Raw genomic sequence first — 14970 nt, forward strand, 5'->3', positions numbered from 1 at the left:
CCAAAACCCTGTGGGTGGTACTAATGTGTATATAAGAACAATAAACCCACAGCTCTGGCTGTTCACTGCTTGACCCTCAACACGGAGCTTTGTCTCGTTCTTGGGGGGATTTACTGTATGCTGTTCCAGTTTGACTGCTAGGAGTGTAAACCTATTTGTATGTTTTTTCCTATTCGTCTGTTTACAGCATTCGAATGGTTCTGGTTCAGCTGTTTACGGCATTCATATGCTTTTCCGGTTAGGTGGATTGGTGTATATAGTAGCTGCCTGTTTATCTGGAAGGGAATATCTCCTAAACGGCTGTTAACCCCTTTTATGCCTGGGGGTGCCGTTACAGGTGTATCTTGGTATACCCCTACATTGTAAAAAATTAAAAATCATGCCCTCAGTGGCAATGGTTCATGTACTCTTGTATTATATGTTTCTGGTTATTTCAACCATTTTATTCAGCACCATCTGGCATAAAATACACAATTGCATATTTATCAAACATTGAATTTCAACCTGGTTCGCTCCGGACCAATATGATAGCAATCAAATCCTCAAACTTAATTCACATACTGCAAATCTACAAACATTTGCAACATTTGCCCACAGACAGTACAAGCAAACAGAGGGCAAAGGATTAAAATAATTATAGTATCTGTATAGAATTGCGTACACTTAATAAATAAAATACCTTGGTGAAAAAAATTAATTTAGCGAATTGGACTCCCTATGGAGTTAATGCTTCCTCCCCAGTAGTTGGAATTTTTTTTAATGATATTTGTAATGATAGATTGTATCAGCCAAGATTGGTAACTAACTGCCTGGAATCGTGGTCCAAATGAAAACTAAAAGGACATGTGACAGTCGTGCTTTACACGTGAAGATATCGTAGGATTTTACAAACAGGAGGTCTGTGTGTAGAAAATAGGAAGAGATGGATTTCAGTCGTACGGTAGCTGTGTCTACTGCCCACCCATTGCATTTATCCAGAAACTATTTCCTGTCTGACGTCTTATAGCAGCCATCCCACCATATAAAATAATAATTCCCACTTGTACTTTGTTAAATCCCTTAATATATCTGGACCAAAGCACTCAGTAACGTGAGCTCTATGCGAGTTTTGCTTTGAATAGAGGCCCTCTCCACTAATCCTTGGAGCAAGTAGGGGGATAAATGGATGTTTTCTCTTTCAAGCATCCTATATACATCATTGGTAGTGCACTGAAATATCTTAAAACATTAATTGCAAAGATTACTATGGGGGGTGGGGGAGAGCCTGGGGGAGAGGAAATGACTGAAAAATAACGATGAATTATATACTCCTACATACATATAGACAATCATCTAATTCCTTCTGTGGAGCATTTACTTATTGAATCTCAGGAAAACCATAAATGGTCAGGATCAGTGCTCCGATTATCACCACAAGAGACACAAAATCTCGGGAAAACGTGAGTTGTCAGCTTGAGCATACGCACACTTTCTTGGAGCTTTGCCGATGTGTGGTAGCTATCAGTAGAAGTACGTGGACAGAGATATGAGTTACTACTGTGAGACATCGGTGTTAGGTGACAGTAGGAATGCATGCTCACTGCAATGGATGTGTCAGCCATACATGGCTTCTGTCTGTAGGAGCACATGAATTCTGCTATGAAATCTTCCGTCATATGTGACCGCTATCAGCAAGAGCACATGCTTTTTTTGTAGAGTCCAAGAGTCCAGTAAAACATGGTGGCAGTCTGAATATAGCCTTTAGATATATATATAAATATTTAACCCCTTAAGGACCAAACTTCTGGAATAAAAGGGAATCATGACATGTCAGACATGTCATGTGTCCTTAAGGGGTTAAAGGACATCTGTCATCAGCTTTTAAATTCTTGTTTGTTTGTTTTTTAAAGTTTAGTACATTTAAGGAAATATTTAAGGATATTGTTTTTTTAAATGATGTATACTGATTTTTTGAAGAGAAGGCTACTTTTTTAATTATCAGTCTGAGCAGTCACGTTGGGTCAGACTCTTCTGTTATCTGACCAACATGGCTACTCAAGCAGATAAAATTTACATTTTCTCAAAAACAATCAATATGCTTACAAAAATATAATTCAGTTACATTCATTGTAAAACTTAAAAAAAAAAACCAAAAAGTGTAAATGTGATGACATTTGTCCTACCCCTTAAGGACACATGACATGTGTGACATGTCATGATTTCCTTTTATTCCAGAAGCTTGGTCCTTAAGGGGTTAAGGAATCCAGAATTCATTACGGCAGCATCAAACTGCACATGGATATTGATACAGGAACTTCCATAATTCAGTGATATTTGTTGGCAGAATAAACAGGTAAAGCAATTAAGCAAAGCAAATGTACAATATCATAGCAGCCCTATATACTCACTGCCATGGTGAGATAGAATACTAGAAATACACATTGAATTCCCAACAATTCACACTATAATGAATAACCCTGGCAGTATCCCAGAAGATCAGTGTGGCATTCGTTTGAGCATGTACCCAGTGCCAGTGGAGACTCTAGGTCAATATAACTGGGAGACACTAATCATTTCCACTGGGGGGAGGGGTGTTGGTGTAACGTGCTGTCATGGGGGTGCATGCTGACATTAGAAAACCAATTTGAATAGAATTAACAATAGACACTTGGAATTCTTCTTCTGGGCTAGCTTATGACACCTCTTCAATTTGTTTAGCGGATAACTCCCCAATATGCTATCTTTATGTGGGATTGTCATATTTAAGGACACCAGATAAGGGAGCTATCTGCAAAAGAGCGCCCTAATTTGGTATCCTTAAATATGGCAATCCCACAGAAGGGTAACACTTTAGGGAATTATCTACTAAACAACTGTATTATCAAGGATCTTTTAGTCATTTGCTATCCTTATGTGGGATTGCTATATTTAAGGATACTAAATTAGGGAGCTATCTACTAAACACATACACAAATATATACATACACACATAACTACAGAGATACACACACTTACAGACACTCAAACACACACACAAACACACACAATCACAGACATACATACATAACCACAGACATACATAGAAATATAGAAACATAGAATGTGACGGCAGATAAGAACCATTCGGCCCATCTAGTCTGCCCAATTTTCTAAATACTTTCATTAGTCTCTGGCCTTATCTTATAGTTAGGATAGCCTTATGCCTATCCCACGCATGCTTAAACTCCTTTACTGTGTTTACCTCTACCACTTCAGCTGGAAGGCTATTCCATGCATCCACTACCCTCTCAGTAAAGTAATACTTCCTGATTTTATTTTTAAACCTTTGTCCCTCTAATTTAAGACTATGTCCTCTTGTTGTGGTAGTTTTTCTTCTTTTAAATATAGTCTCCTCCTGTACTGTGTTGATTCCCTTTATGTATTTAAATGTTTCTATCATATCCCCCCTGTCTCGTCTTTCCTCCAAGCTATACATGTTAAGATCCTTTAACCTTTCCTCGTAAGTTTTATCCTGCAATCCATGAACCAGTTTAGTAGCCCTTCTCTGAACTCTCTCTAAGGTATCAATATCCTTCTGAAGATACGGTCTCCAGTACTGCGTACAATACTCCAAGTGAGGTCTCACCAGTGTTCTGTACAATGGCATGAGCACTTCCCTCTTTCTACTGCTAATACCTCTCCCTATACAATCAAGCATTCTGCTAGCATTTCCTGCTACTCTATTACATTGTCTGCCTACATTTAAGTCATCAGAAATAATCACCCCTAAATCCCTTTCCTCAGATGTTGAGGTTAGGACTCTATTAAATATTCTGTACTCTGCCCTTGGGTTTTTACGTCCAAGATGCATTATCTTGCACTTATCCACATTAAATGTCAGTTGCCACAACTCCAGATTAAGAGCCTAGTGGGCCTGGTGCTGACAATTATGATGGGCCTAATTACAGAATCTTATCGACCAAAAACACTAAAACAGTCATACCTCTCAAGCGTCATGTATCTGATGGAGTTGGTGTTGGAGGGAAACTCAAAGGATGTAGCTATTAGAAAACACATACTCTGTACTAATCCCTCTCTAATTTATGCTTTCATCTTTCAAGTAAATCCATACAACCTTACAGCAGTGTCCAGTAGGAAGTCAAGGGGTGGGGTAAAAGGGTGGGCCACTGACGCGAATCACGTGAACAGAACTGCCAAAAGGGGCGAACATGCCCAAAAAGGAGGCATGTCTGTCCAAAGAATTGGAAGGCCAGCCTGCATCATTTTCCCTATGTATCACAGTGTCAGTGTCCCCATGTCGCCCAGTTCCCTAGTCTCCCAGTGTCTGTGTCCCCATTTCTCCCAGTGTCCCCATGTCTCACTGTGTCCAGTGTCACTAGGATACTAGGGGACACTCAGAGACATGGGGACACAGTGAGACATGGGGACACAGTGAGACATGGGAACACTGAGACACTTGGGGAAACAGACACTTGGGGACACTGAGACACTGAGAGACATGGGGCACTTGTAGATACAGACATGGGAACCATGGGAGACATGGAGACACTGGGAGACACGAGGACACAGACATTTGGGGACACAGAGAAATGGGATCACAGACACACAGACACAGAGACATGGGGACACAGACACTGTGAGACATGGGGACACAGACATTTTGGGAAACTAAGACACTAGGGACACAGAGACATGGGGATACAGTGAGACATGGGGACACAGTGAGACATGGGGACTCAAAAAAAATTTGGCGTCTGAATCATGTTTCTCTATAAAATGTTTTGATAAACTGTGGTTTGTGAATCCTTTTTGGATATTCCTAACATGTTCCCCTATTCGAACTTTAAGTGGCCTTGATGTCTTGCCTACGTACTGGAGGCCACACGAACAAGTTAGAAGATATATGACATTATTAGAATGACATGTAATCATTGATTTCATTTTAAATTATTTTTTGGTACTAAAAGACTTAAAAGTGATTAAATTTTTTCTGTGATAAAAACCTTGTTGCTTTTTCGACCATTTTGTTAAATCACACAATCACAGACCCACACACACACAAGCACAGAAAAATGCGCGCACACACACACACACAATCACAAACCTACATACATATACACATAACCACAGACACGCACACAGAATTACAGACAAACACACAATAACAGACACACACATTCATGGACCTACACATGTATAACCAAGGACATACACACAATCGCAAACACCCTATCACAGACACACACAATTGCGAACATGCGCACACATAACCACAGACATACACACAATCACACACATAATCACAGACACACACACAATTGCAGACACACATACCACTGACATACACACAATCACAGACACACAAACACACATACACACAATCACAGACAAACATAATCACTGACACACACACACACACAAAATCCCATTCATTGACATACACATTTATTTATTAAAAGGGCCACCCAGCCTCCCTACCTTACTCTGGAAAGGCTGGTGTGGATCCTGTCCATGGTAGTGATGTCAGTGCCAGGATGATGCCATATTCCTGCTGCAAGCACACTGCAGGACATGCGAGGAAGCAGTGCAGGAAGAGTACAGTAAGTAAAGGGCTCCCTCTCTCTACTCAGACCAGATGTAAGAAATTATGACCCTCTTACAAGGATATTCTTTTAGGGAATGTGTGACAAATAAGACACAAACACAAGTGTAAAATAAAATGTATTGTAAATATTAATTTAAGGATACTGTTAGATTTTAAAAGGATATACACATTATACATTATACATTATATTCAGTACATAATCAAAAGATGCATTAAAAAAGGCAAAACTTAAGCATTTCAATTGAGGTCTTCCCCTTGTGCCTTCATCTTGGTAGTAATCTGGGACAGCCACCTGTGCTTGCTGTGCTGTCCTCTCCAAAAGAGACCAAGAGAGAGAGAGAGAGAGAGACTTCCTTGGATGTTGTCCTTTTAAAGACTGATTCTTGGAGTAATAAACTACAAGTCCCAGAATCCCTTTTCCCTCCCAAAAGTGGTTTATCCCGCCCTCTTTCTCCAGAGAGTTCTGTCTTTACACAAGTCTTTCCCTTTGATCTCTTCCCTCCAGCTATACTGTAACGTTCTAAAAAAAAGTGACCAGTTAGGGTTTGTTTCTGGGTAGGTTAGACAGCTTGGGAAAACACACACTTCCATGGCTACACCTAGATGTAAATTACTTTGGTCTTCTGATAACATACATGGAATACTGGAGGGATGTAAGCTTTTGTTTTAGCGGGATGTTGTAAAATGCAACTGAAAGCTTTGATCCTTATCACACTGTTATCAAGGAAATGACCCCAACTTGTGAAACCAGTCACATACACAGAAAGTTAGATACAATATTGCAGTTTGGCATATCAATTTCTTACACAGACACAGATATATTTGAGCAGAGTAGTCACCTGCCATATAGGTAGGCATTTGCCTATTCTGCCCAGTTTAGATAGCGCTGTCTGCTCCCCCAGCGCAGGGGCTCTAGGCTATCACACAGGGGTCCCTGGAGCAATGCTGTAGCCCAATGCCAAGCAAGTAATCAAACAATACCTAATAATAAAGTAATTTAGGATAAGTCACTAAAGTAGAATTCAGAGTGAATTTCAAATCAAAGACCAAAGTAGCTGATCTGAAAGCATAGCTAACTTGAAGAATCTTTCCAATTGGGCTATTTTGACCTTAAATTTAAAACTCTATTTGCATTCCCATTGAATTCTCACTTTATTGAACAACCCTGTGTCAGGATCGGGACAGGGATCCAACACGCAGAGTACAAACAGGTGGTAGGTACGTATACCGGACCTTAGAATGGCCGGACTTAACGTAAGGAGTAAGTAGAGAATGGTCTAGGAACAAGCCGAGGTCGAGGGAACGAGAGGACAGGTAAGCGAGAGACAAGCCGAGTCAAAGGGTAACAGAGATAAACAGGGTAGAACAAACAAGCCGGGTCAGAACCAAAGAGACAACTAGAATACAAGAGCACTGAGTGACTAGACAGGCTAGAACCACGACAGGGCAATGAGCAGATGCCGAAAGCCTTACTTTATACCTTGATTCTAGAGGGTAATCACGCCCCCGACGAGTCCTGATTAGTGCTCGGGACTTGACTGACAGGTCGACCCGGGTTGGCGTCATGACGTCGATTACTGAGCGTCGCGTCATATAAGGAAGTGGATCCCTCGCGGTCGGCTTGTAAATGGCCGAGAGAACCGCGAGGAACGGAAGAAACAACCCCTCTGGGAGGATAAACGTCTAAGTCTCTCACCTCCTCTGAGGTAGAGACTACAGGTACCCTGACAGTACCCCCCCTCTCAGAAACGCCCACCGGGCGGAAGGAACCGGGACGAGATGGAAAACGGGAGTGAAAAGCCCTGCGGAGGCGAGGAGCATGTACATCCTCCTGAGGTACCCAAGTCCTCTCCTCAGGACCATATCCCTTCCAGTCAATAAGATATTGTAACTTCCCCCGGGAGATTCGAGAATCGATGATGGAGTTGATTTCATACTCCTCCTGACCCTCAACCTGAACAGAGCGAGGAGAGGATATAGTGGAGGAAAATCTGTTACAGACTAGCGGTTTTTCAGTAAAGAAACATGAAAGGAGTTAGGAATGCGTAAGGCAGCTGGAAGAGCTAGGCGATACGCAACTGGGTTAATTCGAGTCAGAACCCTGTAAGGGCCAATGTAACGAGGAGCGAATTTCATAGAAGGAACCTTCAAATGAATGTTTCTAGTACTCAACCATACCCTATCACCTGGAACAAAAACCGGAGCCGCCCTTCTGTGCTTATCAGCGTGTTTCTTGAACAACATGGAATTATGTAGGAGAATTTGTCGAGTCTGATCCCACAACTTCCTCAAATTGGCAACATGAACATCAACCGACGGTACCCCTTGGGAAGGAGAAACCGAGGGAAGAATGGAAGGATGAAAGCCATAATTCATGAAGAAGGGACTGGAACGAGTAGAATCACAAACGAGATTATTGTGTGCAAACTCCGCCCAAGGAATCAAACCGACCCAATCGTCCTGGTGTTCAGAAACAAAACAACGCAAATATTGTTCAATCTTTTGATTGGTACGTTCAGCAGCTCCGTTAGACTGAGGGTGATAGGCAGAAGAAAAATTCAATTTGATGCCTAGTTGAGAACAGAAGGATCTCCAAAAACGTGAAACAAATTGGGAACCTCTATCGGAAACAATTTCGGAAGGTATCCCATGTAAGCGAAAAATCTCTCTCGCGAATATCTCCGCCAATTCAGGAGAAGTCGGGAGTTTAGTTAAGGGCACGAAATGAGCCATCTTAGTAAACCTATCAACCACCGTGAGGATCACAGTCTGTTTTTTAGAAACAGGCAAATCTACAATGAAGTCCATAGCCAAACAGGACCATGGTCTCTCTGGAATGTTCAAGGGATGTAACAACCCACATGGAAGCGTATGAGGTTGCTTAGTCTTCATACAGACCTCACATGCTCCGATGAAATCCCTAATATCCTTCCGTAAAGAAGGCCACCAGAAATCTTTAGAGATCAAGGAACATGTCTTGCGAATACCCGGATGCCCAGCCGCCTTACTGTTGTGAAAACACTGTAAGAGTTCCAGTTGGAGTTCAGGAGGAACGAAATGCCTTGCCCCAGGAGTCTGTCTAGGCGCCAGATGCTGCAACTTCATGATCTGACCAAGCAACGGAGAGTGAATCTTAAGACTCGTGTTGGCGATAATATTGCACCTGGGTACTATAGAAGACAAAACCGGCTCAGATATCGCAGAAGGTTCATATTGTCGAGAGAAAGCATCGGCTTTAGAATTCTTAGAACCAGGTCTATAAGGGAGCACGTAATTGAAATGCGTGAGGAATAAAGACCAACGAGCTTGCCTGGAGGACAAGCGCTTGGCCTCCCCAATATAGGACAGGTTCTTGTGGTCTGTCAAAATAGTAACAGGATGTAAGGTGCCCTCCAATAAATGTCTCCACTCCTTTAAAGCCATGATAACTGCTAGTAGTTCCCTGTCACCAATGTCATATCTGCTCTCAGGACCTGATAGTTTCTTGGAAAAAAAACACATGGATGTAAGGGCTTATCCACACCTAACCTTTGGGACAGGATAGCACCTATACCTGTCTCTGAGGCGTCTACCTCGAGTAGGAAAGGCAGAGTCGTATCAGGGTGAACTAAAATTGGTGCAGAAGCAAACAGTTCCTTGAGTGTTTTGAAGGCAAGAAGGGCTTCAGTAGACCAGTTCTTAGTGTCAGCCCCCTGTCTGGTCATATTGGTAATAGGAGCTATAATTGAAGAGTAACCCTTAATGAAGCGCCTATAATAGTTGGAGAATCCAATAAAATGGCCTTGAGGCCCCTGGGTAAAGGCCAATCCAAAATGGACTGGAGCTGATCCGGGTCCATCTTAAACCCTTCCCCAGCAATCACATAACCAAGAAAGTTTATCTGGGATTGGTCAAAGCTGCATTTCTCCAATTTGCAGTACAGGCCATGTTGAAGAAGCTTGCGCAATACCCTTCTGACTTGTCTGTGGTGAGTCTCAATCTCTCTAGAGTGTATAAGTATATCATCCAGATATACAATAACGCAGTCATGTTGAAATTCCCTAAGAACTTCATTGATCAGGTCCTGAAATACCGCCGGTGCATTACAGAGGCCAAAAGGCATTACTGTGTATTCATAGTGCCCATAACGGGTATTGAACGCCGTCATCCACTCGTGTCCCTGCTGAATTCTCACAAAGTTATACGCCCCTCTGAGATCTAACTTGGTGAAAATCTTGGAGCCTTTTAGACGATCAAAGAGCTCGGTAATCAAAGGAATTGGGTAGGCATTTCTAATGGTTATTTTGTTCAAACCTCGATAATCAATGCAAGGTCTTAGTGTACCATCCTTCTTTTTAACAAAAAAAAACCCAGCCCCGGCAGGAGAGGAGGATCTCCTAATGAATCCTTTTTCAAGGTTCTCACGAATATACTCCTCTAAGACTAAGTTCTCTTTAGTGGACAAAGGATATACATTACCCCTGGTGGGCATAGTACCAGGTAGTAGATTAATCTTACAATCAAAAGACCTCTGTGGAGGTAATGTATCAGCATTCTTTTTGTCAAATACTGCCTTTAAATCCAGGTACAGGGGCGGTATTTGTACCTCTGTAGAGTAGGTAGAATTAATCGGTGTGTTAACTGCGCAAAGCGGTGACACTGTCCGTAAGCACCTGTCCTGACAACCCTGACCCCATGAGATTATCTCCCCTAATTCCCAATCAATAATAGGGTTATGTTTTTTTAACCAAGGGTCCCCAGGACTATGGGAACAGAAGGAGAAGAAATAAGCAATAAAGATATGTCTTCCTCGTGTAAGATACCAACAGTTAATTTAACGGGTATGGTTTCACGGAAAATAACAGGCTCAACTAAAGGTCTACCATCTATGGCCTCAACGGCCAAGGGTGTCTCCCTTAACTGGGATGGGATAGCGTGTTTGGTAACAAAAACTTGGTCGATAAAGCTCTCAGCAGCTCCGGAATCTATCAATGCCATAGTTTCTAGTACTCCCTTCTCCCAAGTTAAAGAAACGGGTAGCAGAAGCCTGTGATCTTTATAATTAAGATTAGAGGACAAAATAGAAACACCCAAGGCCTGTCCTCTAGAGAAACTTAGGTGCGAGCGTCTCCCGAGCGATTAGGACAATTTAGGCGTAAATGACCTCTGACTCCACAGTACATACACAACCCCTCCCTTCTCCTGTACTGTCTCTCCTCTTCTGAGAGGCGAGTATTGCCTATCTGCATAGGTTCTGGAACAAGTGAGGTTGTGGATTCAGAACTTTGAAATGAAGGAGCTAGTTTAAAGGAAGGTCTACGGTTTCTCTCTCGAGTGTTCTGCCTCTCTCTTAAACATTCGTCAATGCGAGAAATAAAAGAAATTAAATCCTCCAAATTTTCAGGAAGCTCTCTAGTAGCAACCTCGTCAAGGATTATGTCTGATAACCCGTTTAAAAATACATCTATATAAGCCTGTTCATTCCACTTAACCTCTGCCGCCAAGGACCTGAACTCTAGTGCATAATCCACAAGTGTTCGGTTTTCTTGTCTAAGGCGCAACAGTAATCTAGCTGCATTGACCTTTCTACCTGGAGGGTCAAAAGTTCTTCTGAAAGCAGCTACAAAGGCATTATAATTATATACTAACGGATTATCATTTTCCCACAATGGATTGGCCCATCTCAAAGCTTTCTCAACAAGTAATGTGATAATAAATCCAACCTTCGCCCTATCTGTAGGATAGGAGCGGGGTTGTAATTCGAAATGGATACCTATTTGGTTTAAGAAACCACGACACTTCTCTGGAGAACCACCATAACGTACAGGTGGAGTGATACGGGAAGAAGCACCTACAGTGGCTACCTCTAGACCTGAACTCACAGGAGAGATAGAAGTATTACGCATCTCCTCTGGTTGATTACCAGAACGAGATAGTAACGCCTGTAGTGCTAGAGCCATCTGGTCCATTCTGTGATCCATGGCGTCGAACCTAGAGTCAGAAGGACCAACCTGAGTGTTTGTACCTGCAGGATCCATTGGCCCTGTCATAATGTCAGGATCGGGACAGGGATCCAACACGCAGAGTACAAACAGGTGGTAGGTACGTATACCGGACCTTAGAATGGCCGGACTTAACATAAGGAGTAAGTAGAGAATGGTCTAGGAACAAGCCGAGGTCGAGGGAACGAGAGGACAGGTAAGCGAGAGACAAGCCGAGTCAAAGGGTAACAGAGATAAACAGGGTAGAACAAACAAGCCGGGTCAGAACCAAAGAGACAACTAGAATACAAGAGCACTGAGTGACTAGACAGGCTAGAACCACGACAGGGCAATGAGCAGATGCCGAAAGCCTTACTTTATACCTTGATTCTAGAGGGTAATCACGCCCCCGACGAGTCCTGATTAGTGCTCGGGACTTGACTGACAGGTCGACCCGGGTTGGCGTCATGACGTCGATTACTGAGCGTCGCGTCATATAAGGAAGTGGATCCCTCGCGGTCGGCTTGTAAATGGCCGAGAGAACCGAGAGGAACGGAAGAAACAACCCCTCTGGGAGGATAAACGTCTAAGTCTCTCACCTCCTCTGAGGTAGAGACTACAGGTACCCTGACACCCTGACAGTCAAGCCTGGCTTAACCAAAACCTTGATTGGACAAAACATTTCCAGGAATAACTGTCTCTTGTGTGTCACATATTGTCTTGTTGTGGTATTTTGAGGCCCAAAGTTAGGGCCCTTTTGCTGCACCCTTCTGCATGCCAGGTGAGGGGTGAGGGCCTGATTTATTTGTGCTTTAAATAAAAAAGTCAAGCCAATTAGAATGGTGGTATTTGTAAATGTGAAATGTTAAGCGTGTTTACTTTGAGAGATGAAAAAGTGTACATGATCAAATTGCTTGTTAATGTATAAATTACAAATACATGGTTTCCATTTTTATATTCTGAGGTGATTGAATTGTGGGTGTGTGCCCAACTCACTGAAGGGGCTTGAACTAAAGCTCATATACAAATATCATCTAATAATCTATTCATTTGATAGCAATGCGGATGTACAGAAGTTCAGTGTAGGCAATAATACCTGACGATTTGTGAATGTCAAGTCACCATTATGGACAATTTAACTTGAATTAAAACTCAACACTTCATAGTTTATTCCCTAAACGTACCTCGAGGAGGACACAATAGCACATTCTAAAATTTAGGTCAAAATAGCTGATATGAATAAGTTCCCAATTTAGCTAGTGACAACTTGCTTAGATCAGCCGTAATTTTGCGATTAAGCTTTCAACGCACTTACATTTATCGTTTAGTGAATAAACCCCTTTATTTTATGGAGTTTAAAAGTTCTGCTCTATAATCGTCATCATCAATATTTCAGTATATTGCCCACTTGCGCATACAGAATGCACATACGAGAAAACACTTATTTATCTTCCCGTTTGCTTGAAAAAAATTAGAGGCGAGTGAGCCAGCGTTCATGGTCTTGTAAACTTGTGTTTAGCACGCATTACCTAGAGCTTTCAAAAACCACACATTTCTAAGTGTTAATTCATAAGGATCTTCAAAATACGTTACATTATTCATGGGACATACTTTAAACCAAGGCTTCTCAAACGCATTACTTACATGCAGCGCAATGTTGCATTCATAAACCACAGTCTCTCCTGCAAGAACCCACCTCATCCACCTAAAACATTTTATGCTGACATTACATTTTCTATTGGTAATTAAATGAACACTCCACTAGTAGCTATATCACCCCCAAAAACATGCATGTAATATTTTTTTGTATTTTAATTTGGGGGGGTGGGGGAACTGAAGAACTAATTTCTGCAATGTGCTATAAACTCTTTTTGTCCACCGGTGCGCATGACGTTTGCGAATCATATACTTCTCAATGAGGTCTATTATGTAGATTATATATATAATCAGAATATTTAATATTGAGACCCATTCTACTACCTATGGCAAACAAAAAGACATAATATATATTTTACATTTTTGGAATGGACATTTTTTTCTACTTATTTATTTTTAACAATTTTTTTTCTGTGTTACATCATTTACACCCACTATTTACCATCATACAGAACCACTATGAAAACAACCTTCACTTTGTGCCGATGATATTTAAAGATTAAACACACACATTCACACACATTGGACATTCACACACATTGCACACTCATGCATTAACAATCATTAGATAGAAAATTGTGAAGCAAAGTGCAGACATAAAGCATACCTGTGTGGTTTCCGGGACTCTTCTAATGCTAGGGCAGTAAAAAAATATCTAAATAAAGGTACTGTCACTTCAATATTGGTTCAAAGGCAGATACATAATGAAATCTCAAGAGTACTGGTCTAGTGGTGCCATAGCATGGCCATCATCTCCCATACCCAATTATGGGCGACTTCTTCCAGTTTGTGTTTGTAAGAGTTGGCCAGGACTGAAACCATCAATATGGCAATAAATAAAGGAAACATCGGGAGGGTGGAAAATGAACAAGTTCTTTCGCTTGGGTTCCAAATATCAGAGTTGTAGTAAACCATGCATACAATTAGTGTATATAAATTAACTCAATATATTGACAAATGCTATTGAGGCCCCACTGTGCTCATTATAATACTTAGCTTAGCAGGCAGAGACTGGCAGCTGTGGCCTCCCGTATGGGTCAAATTGCTGACTTTATTAATGCTGCTATATTCTTTCCATTACCCTATTTATGTGTTGTAATTGTTAATTCCCTCATTTATGCCCATTAATGCCCTCATTTATGTTACTGTAACCTCAAAAATTAATTGAAAACGTGTTAAAAGAAATAATTAAAAATGGTGCCATATTTGCAATATGAGGGCAATGTTCCTAATTTCAAAGCTTTTATCATTCGTTTTTTTGGTCCTACACACAATAGATAGCACTTCATGCGTAAAATCCAATTACCTTTACATCAATTGAACAATAATTTGTATCTGCAGGTGCATTGCAAGAAAAGAATTAGACGATGTATAGGAGGAGAGAAACAGAGGAGGAGCATGACGTAAACAGAACTGAGGTTTCATACCTTGTTACACTGTCCTTATCCAGCTAATTGGTCAGAGCTACATGGATTCTGGTGGGCAGGGGCAAGTACGTCCTAAGATGTAAGAACTCATATGTTGGCACTCTGTCTGCTGGCTAGGGATGATAGGAGCTGTAGGTGTTGTAGTTGTAGTTGTAGGTTTATAATTACCTGATGATGAGCCCCATGAACTCTGAATTCCAAAAGGCATGTTTATTGAACACACTGCTTGGTGTCCCCTGGATAAACAGGCAAGGTTCTAAGCATTCTTACAGACTATATGTGGATGCACAAGTCTTGGCAGATATGATCTGTAAGTAACGTTCTTACTGCGCAGGTGGACGGC

Source organism: Pelobates fuscus, chromosome 4 (genome assembly GCF_036172605.1).
Source record: "Pelobates fuscus isolate aPelFus1 chromosome 4, aPelFus1.pri, whole genome shotgun sequence".
In the NCBI taxonomy this organism is placed as follows: Eukaryota; Metazoa; Chordata; class Amphibia; order Anura; family Pelobatidae; genus Pelobates; species Pelobates fuscus.